Source organism: Mastomys coucha, unplaced genomic scaffold, assembly GCF_008632895.1.
Source record: "Mastomys coucha isolate ucsf_1 unplaced genomic scaffold, UCSF_Mcou_1 pScaffold5, whole genome shotgun sequence".
Taxonomy (NCBI): domain Eukaryota; kingdom Metazoa; phylum Chordata; class Mammalia; order Rodentia; family Muridae; genus Mastomys; species Mastomys coucha.
Window position 1 is genome coordinate 56258845 of NW_022196911.1, and position 7241 is coordinate 56266085.

At 43.9% G+C, this 7241-nt stretch overlaps 1 protein-coding gene across 1 annotated transcript in view; it reads left to right on the forward strand.

The window, feature by feature from the left end:
* The first annotated feature begins 255 nt into the window (after positions 1-255).
* The window catches only part of Tnfrsf13b (TNF receptor superfamily member 13B), a 26102-nt gene continuing 19116 nt past the window's right edge, over positions 256-7241 (forward strand). Inside the window, exon 1 of the mRNA XM_031353618.1 lies at positions 256-368. The gene's annotated coding sequence lies outside the window, so the exon portion shown is untranslated. The remainder of the gene's footprint in view (positions 369-7241) is intronic.

Below are 7241 nucleotides of genomic sequence, written 5' to 3' on the forward strand. Positions count from 1 at the left end.
GGAGGGAAGGCTATGTAGGAGGACAAGAGCTGTTTGGGTATCCTAGCCTGGAGAGTGGGCAGTGGACAGGAACCGGACTCAAGAGCTGGGCCAGGGAAGATCTAGAAGTGTCCAAGCCCTGTCTTAACACAACCAGGTAAGCCCCCACTGCTAAGCCAACAGGGGCAGGATTGCTCACCTGTCCTCCCTGGACTAAGGCGCAGGCGCAGGTCAGCACGGTGCCTTATTTACATCCCCAGGTCGAAGGGGAAAACCCAGGAAGTGTGGCCTAGGCCTAACAAAATCTCAGGCTAATAATAAACGCCCTGAGTAATGAGTGGCGTGAGCCAGGGCAAGCAGGAGGCTGGAGCTGTTGGCACAGGAGCGTGGTAAGTAGCCAGCCGTGGTGGGCGAGGGCCAAGAGGGTGCTCCGGGAGCTGGAGATCTAACAGGCACAAACTAAGGCTACTCAGCTTTGGGACAGCTTCGGTTTTGCACAGAAGAGGCCTCCAGGGTCAGGTCTTGCCTGCCGGGGGAGTGGAACCAGCTAAACAGGCAGGAACCTTCTTTTTCTATCCATGTGCTCCAGATTTTCTCCTTGTGCCCCTGGATTATTATTATTATTATTTTGGATTTTTTTTTTTGATACAGGGTTTCTCTGTGTAGCCCTGGCTGTCCTGGAACTCTCTCTGTAGACCAGGCTGGCCTCAAACTCAGAAATCCACCTGCCTCTGCCTCCCAAGTGCTGGGATTAAAGGCATGTGCCACCACCGCCCGGGCGCCTGGATTATTTTGAAGTGAATCTGGTTCCTCAAGATTCAGCATTTAGAACTCTGCCCTCTCTTAACTGTCGTGAATTTCTAAGAACCCTTAATGTCGCGAAGCGCCTACGAACACAGGTGCTGAGCAAGAAGTGCCGATGGTGTGTATCTTCGGTAGACAGATTCAAATCATGGCCCACAGGAGAAAAGTGGGTTCTGTACTTCGATCTCTACCTGTCCCCATCTGCCTTCTTATTTTTCTTGCTGATTATTGCTGATGAGTCAGGGCCGTTTATCCTACAGTGTCACTGGGGTAGTTTAAAGAGTTTCCTCCACGGCAGAGTCACCAGGACCCACTGCTCACAGCAGTTCCACCCATCCCCCTCCCCAAGCTAGGCTCAGGCAGGCCTTTGCTAGGATTTCCATCTCTGTCCAGCAACCATGTCCACCAAGGATGCAAATAAATTTCACAGAGAATTGCAAGAGGTGATGGTCAGGAGCCACCTTGACCCAAAAGGAAATGTCAGAGGACCTAGCACCAGGAGTTAGGAATCAGGAAGAATGTGCTGGAACCCACAGCAGCTTTCTAATGCTGCAGTGAGGGCCCACACAGGTGGAGAGTTCAAGTCACTGTTGTTCATAGTTTGTACACTGACCCTCAGTCTCGGATAAGTCTCTTCTCTTCACCTACTAAATGGGCCTTAAGACAACAAACCTGCTTTCAACCCTTCAGACCCTCTTGAAGAGTCACAAGCAAAGGCTCTGGGAAGTTAAAAAAAAAAAACTAACTTATTTTAATATTTTAAAAAATTTAAAATTTAAAATAATTATTTTAATATTTATTATATTTGTATTATCATGAAATAGGTATATATTCTTTCTGTTCGTAGTTTCTCTATAATAATAAAAACTAAAACAGTTACCCATGAAATTAAAAATAGAAAACCACTGGCTAGATGTAATGGCGCACACCTTTAATCCTAGCACTTGGGAAGCAGAGCCAAGCGGATCTCTGTGAGTTTGAGGCCAGCTTGGTTCCTTAGTGAGTTTCAGAACAGTCAGGGCTACATGGTGAGATCCTGCCTCAAAAAACACAGTAGTAGTAGTAGTAGTAGTAGTAGTAGTAATAGAAAGCCATTAAAATGAAAGTAACCACCTTAATACATTTCACATAACAATTTTGTTTTACTCAAATAGAAAACTGCTTTATATATATATATATATATATATATATATATATATATATATATGGACAAGTATTTGGATTAATAGCAAAAAGCTGTAGTTTGGGCCTTGTGTTCTTAAAACTGTCTGAGTGTTTTGTTCTGTGGCAACGTACGACTGCTCGCTCACAACAGGCACCTGCCTGGTATTGAAAGCCGAGTCTTTCCTTCCTCTTTCAAGGTATTCACAACAGTAGCCAAACATGTCCTGCGTCCAGTTTTTGGTTTTGTTTTTTGTTTTTTGTTTATTTGGTTTGGTTTTCCAAGAAGACAGGGTTTCTCTGTGTCTCTTGGTTGTTCTAGAACTTTCTATAGATCAAACTGGCCTTGAACTCAGAGATCCTCCTGCCTCTGCCTCCCAAGAGCTGGGATAAAAGGCGTTGGTCACCCCCCCACACCTCAAACTGTGTCCAGTTTTTAAAGGGGGCAAGAATTCAAAGTTGCCTTCCTTGACGCCTGAACTAAGGGGTGAGGAGACCCATCAGTTTGGGGCTTGGAGGAGAGGCACCGGCTGATGCGCCCCTGCCTTGCACATGGACAGGAGCATGACCTTACAGTCCTCCTGCTAAGGAGCCCGTAGCACCACATTGCAGATATACCAGGTCTTTCTGTGTGGTGCAAGCTGCTCTCTTGACTTTTTAAAAGAAGGTTTCAAACTCATCTGCCTCATCAATCTTCCATGGAGCAGCTCCTGCCAAGCATGTCAGGAGGCCTCTAGAAATTGGAGGGCCTGCCGACTCTTGGGTTTCCAGGGTTCGCAGGAGCCTCTGTGTTGATCTGAGCCCAGTGTGAAGGTCTAGGTTACAAGAGGAATTCCTCCTTCCCTGCTATCTGCCAAAGGAGCTGTCTCCTCAAGCTTCCTTACTGACTCCGTTGCAGTCACTCTAGGGGGTCTCCTGCTCATCCTAGGGGCTGGACAGGGCTTCTGGGCTTTACATGGATCTGGTTGGTGGGTGAGAAAGAAGGGTGGGCAAAGCTGCTTCTGGTCAGTCTCCCGGTGTGAAGCAGTGGCTGTGGTGGGCCGTGGAGCCTCTCTCCAAGCTGGGCTGCTCGTCTCACTCACTCCACAGGGACAGCCGTAGCTCCACTTAAAGGGCATTCCGTTTTTAGTATAATCACAATTGTAGAGCTATCACCACAACCTAATTTTAGGATGTTTCCAATATCCCAAAAGAAACCTTGTTAATCTTACTTTCTCCCACCTGCTGAGTCAGACCACAGCTAATGGATCTCTGATCTTTAGAGGTTTGCTTTTTTTTTTTTGATATTTTGTATCAGCAGCATCACCCTCGGTGTGTGGTGTGATTCCGTGTTCCCTATTGCTTCACATGTTTTCACAGGTCACCCATGTTGTAGCATTCATGACCAGTACTACATGTTCATAGCTAAGTAATATTACATTTTAGGGATAGACTTTTTCATCCATCCATCAGCTGACCAACATTTTGGTGATTGCTACTCTTTGGAGACTGAGAACGCTTTTGTGAGAGTGTTTATATTTTGGGCAATATGTTTTCTTTCTTTTGGCTAGACACCTACCTAGGTATGGAATTGCTGGCTCCCGTGGTGACTTGGCTGAATTTTTAAATAATTGCCAAGCCACTTTACAAAGTGGCCTCAAAATTGCCTAATCCCATTTGACAAACAGGGTCCTCACTGTCTGTCCCCGTCCCCTATCTAAGCACTAGAGCAGTCCCAGCAGGAGACGTGGCCTTGTGCTGGTTTGAGTTTGTCTTTGCCCAGTGCTGAGCTGGGCGCCGGGTGCCTTTCCCTGTGCCTGTTGTTCATTCATGCACATTTTGGGGGAAATGTTTATTCAACTCTTTAGCCCAATTTTTAGGGGTTTTTTGGAAGGTAGTTTTGTGATTATATTTATGTACAGAAAGCTTAGTGTATATTTAACCAAGTTTAGTGGTGAGTTCTTTAGCCTTTGCCTTTTCCAGCTTGGCAATGTGAGCCACAGACTTAGGACCCAGGACATTGCTTTCCCAGTGGTGATGGATCTCGTTGTATCTGTCATTATAATTGGTCCTAATAGTTTCCACCAGCTTAGCCAGAGCACTCTTGTCTTCCAGTTAACCTGTGTGAAGGCAACAGTGGTGCATGTCTTCCTGTGGACCAGGCGCCCCAGCCTAGCCTTTCCCTTGATGATGCAGTAGGGCACCCCCATATTTCCACACAGGGCAGGCAGGAAAACGACCAGCTCAATGGGGTCTACATCATGGGCAATCACAACCAGCTGAGCCTTCTTGTTCTCCACCAAGGTGGTGACTGTATTGACTCCTGCTCAGAGGATGAATGGTCTCTTAGTTGGGGCGTCCCCTTTGCCAGCAGCTTTCTTCTCAGCATGGGCCAATAGCCTTTGCTTCTTCTCTTGCTCTGTCTCTGGCCTGTACTTGTGGGCAAGCTTAAGCAGCTGAGTATCTGTTTGTCTATCCAGGGCCTGGGTGAACAGGTTAATGGCAGGAGGTACTTTGAGCTGCTTATAGAGGATGGCTCTTTGTCTTTGTGGCCTGATATAGCTGGGCCATTTGATGAAACATGCTAGATCTCTTTTGGGCTGGATGTCCTGCCCAATGCTGAAGTTCTTGGGCCTTTTCTCAAACAAAGGATTGACTACCTTTTTAGCCTCCTGTTTCTTGACGATGGCAGGGGCCAGGCCACCTTCTTCCCCTTGGCCTTCTCTCCTTTGGGCATCTTGTTCGGCTGGAGGAGAGAGCCTAATTTTTAGTTTTAAAGGGTTTTAAGTCTTTGATCAATGGATTTCATTTGTTTGTTTGTTTGTTTGCTTGTTTACTTTTTATTTATTTATTTATTTATTTTGAGACAGGATTTCTCTGTGTAACAGTTCTGGCTATCCTGAAACTCCCTTTGTAGACCAGGCTGACTTTGAATTTAGAGTTCTGCCTGCCCCTGCATCTGAGTGCTGGGATTAAAGGGACTGGTCACCATGCCCAGCTCTTTAGAGTTTTGTTTTTTTTAATGATATCAAGTAAGGACTTAACTCCATTCTTTTGCACATGTACATCCAGCTTTCCCTTCAACACTGATATAACACCTTAAATGTATGACACACTAATTTAAACGATATCAGCTATTCATTGAAAAGTCTGGGTTTTGCCCCACTGAATGCTCATGGTACACCTGTAAGGAAACCATCTGCTCATACAGGCAAGAGCTTGTTTGTCTTCCCTATCCAGTGTTCTGGTCAGACCCCTGCCTGTGCTGTCACCATGCTGTCACCAGACTGCAGCAGCTCTGCCTGTTTCAGAACCAGGAGGTATGAGCCCCAGCTTTGCCGTTCTTTTAAAGATTATTCTGGGTCCCTAGTAATTTCTTTTGAATTTTTAGGATAGCATTTTCTATTTATGTTTTTTTTTTTAATGTCATTAGGATTCTGTTGTAAATTCTGTGATTGGTAAGTTGCTTAGGGCCATACTGACTTCTTAAGTCTTCTAGTCTATGAACATAGGGTATCTTTTGACTTATTTAAGTAATTTCTTTCCACAATATTCTATAGTTTTTGGCATACACTTCTTCCACCTCATTGGCTAACTTTACTAAGTATTTTGTTTGTTTTTATGTTATTATGCATTAAATTGTTCCTTAATGTTTTTAAGGATTGTTCCTTGTAAGCCTATGAAAGTTCAATGGCTTCTGACTGCTAATATTTTTACCCTGTAACTTTCTTTTTATGAGCTCTAATAGTTTTGTGGTCCTTTTTAGTATACAATCATGTCATCTCTGAACAGAGGTGGACTTAACATTCTTCATTACAGTTTGGATATATCTAGGTATCTATGTATGTACCTGTGTATGTATGTATGTATGTATGTATGTATGTATGTATGTATGTATATGTCTGTCTGTCTGTCTGTCTATCTATCTATCCATCTATCTATCTTGTCTGGTTGGTCTATCTATCTATCTTGTCTACTTGTCCTATCTATCTATCTGTCTATCTTGTCTGCTTGTCCTATCTGTCTATCTATCTGTCTGTCTGTCTGTCTATCTATCTACCTATCTATCTATCTATCTATCTATCTATCTATCTATCTATCTATTTATCTATCTATCCATCACCACGATCACTATCATTGTTATATTGCCTAAGCGCCAGGTTTGGGCCAGGCCCTTACTCTAATTTCATGTGTATGCAGCAACCATGTTCACAGCTACATGTTCACAAGGATGCTAATACATAGTTTTTCAGAAAATTGGATGAGACGTTAAACAGAGGCCACTTGACCCAAAAGTAAATGCCACAGGGCCTGGGACTGGGAGTCATAAGTTTTGTCATGGTTTGTTTTTATCATGAAAAGGTGTTGAATTTTGTCAAAGGCTTTTCATACCCCTTGGGATGACTGGGTAGTTTTCTTCTTAATTCTTTCAATGTTATACACGGAAGCGATGGCTCTTTGTAGAGCTGAATCCTTGCAGCAGCCTAAGCATATTTTGATCATGGCAAATAATACACTGCTAGATTCATGTGTTGACATTTTGTTGAAGAGCTTGTCCCTATATTCATAAGGTATATTGGTCTGTTTCTTTGGGGCTTTAACATAAGATGTATTTCTTCTGACAATAGTTGTAAATTTGCATCTGCTCTTTGGGCACAATTTGCATTTCTTTCTCTTTGTTTTTGCTTTTCAAGACAGGGTTTCTCTGTGTAGCCCTGGGGGTTCTGGAACTCGCTCTGTAGCCCATGCTGTCCTTGAACTCATGAAGATCTGCTGCCTCTGCCTCCCAAATACTGGGATTAAAGTCGTGCGTGGGCCACCACAGCCCAGCAATGCATGAAATATCTTGCTCCATAACTTTATTTTTAAATCTTCTGTGTCCTTTGATCTGTGTCGGGGTTGAGGCATGGCTAAGAGGTAGAAACTGTCTAGCAGGCTGTAGTCCCTGGGCTCCACCTGTAACACCACAAACAAAAACAAATCTTCTATAAATAGCATAGAGATTAATCTTGTGGTTTTGCATGTCTATCTCCCCATTTCTTACTTTAAACAGAGTTCAGATCATTTACATTTAATACTTTTTCTGATAAAGATTTGTTTCTGTTGTCTATATATTGTTTCCATTTTATTTATTTTGTGTATGAATGCGTGTATGTGTCGGGCTTGGGTGCCTCGGTGAGTGAGTGGAGGTTAGAAGACATCTCAATTTTCTCCTTATACTGTATGGGTTCAGGCGACTGAAGTCAGGTCGGCAGGATGGGTAGTGGGCACCTGAACACAGTGAGTCAGGTGGGCAGGATGGGTAGTGGGCACCTGAA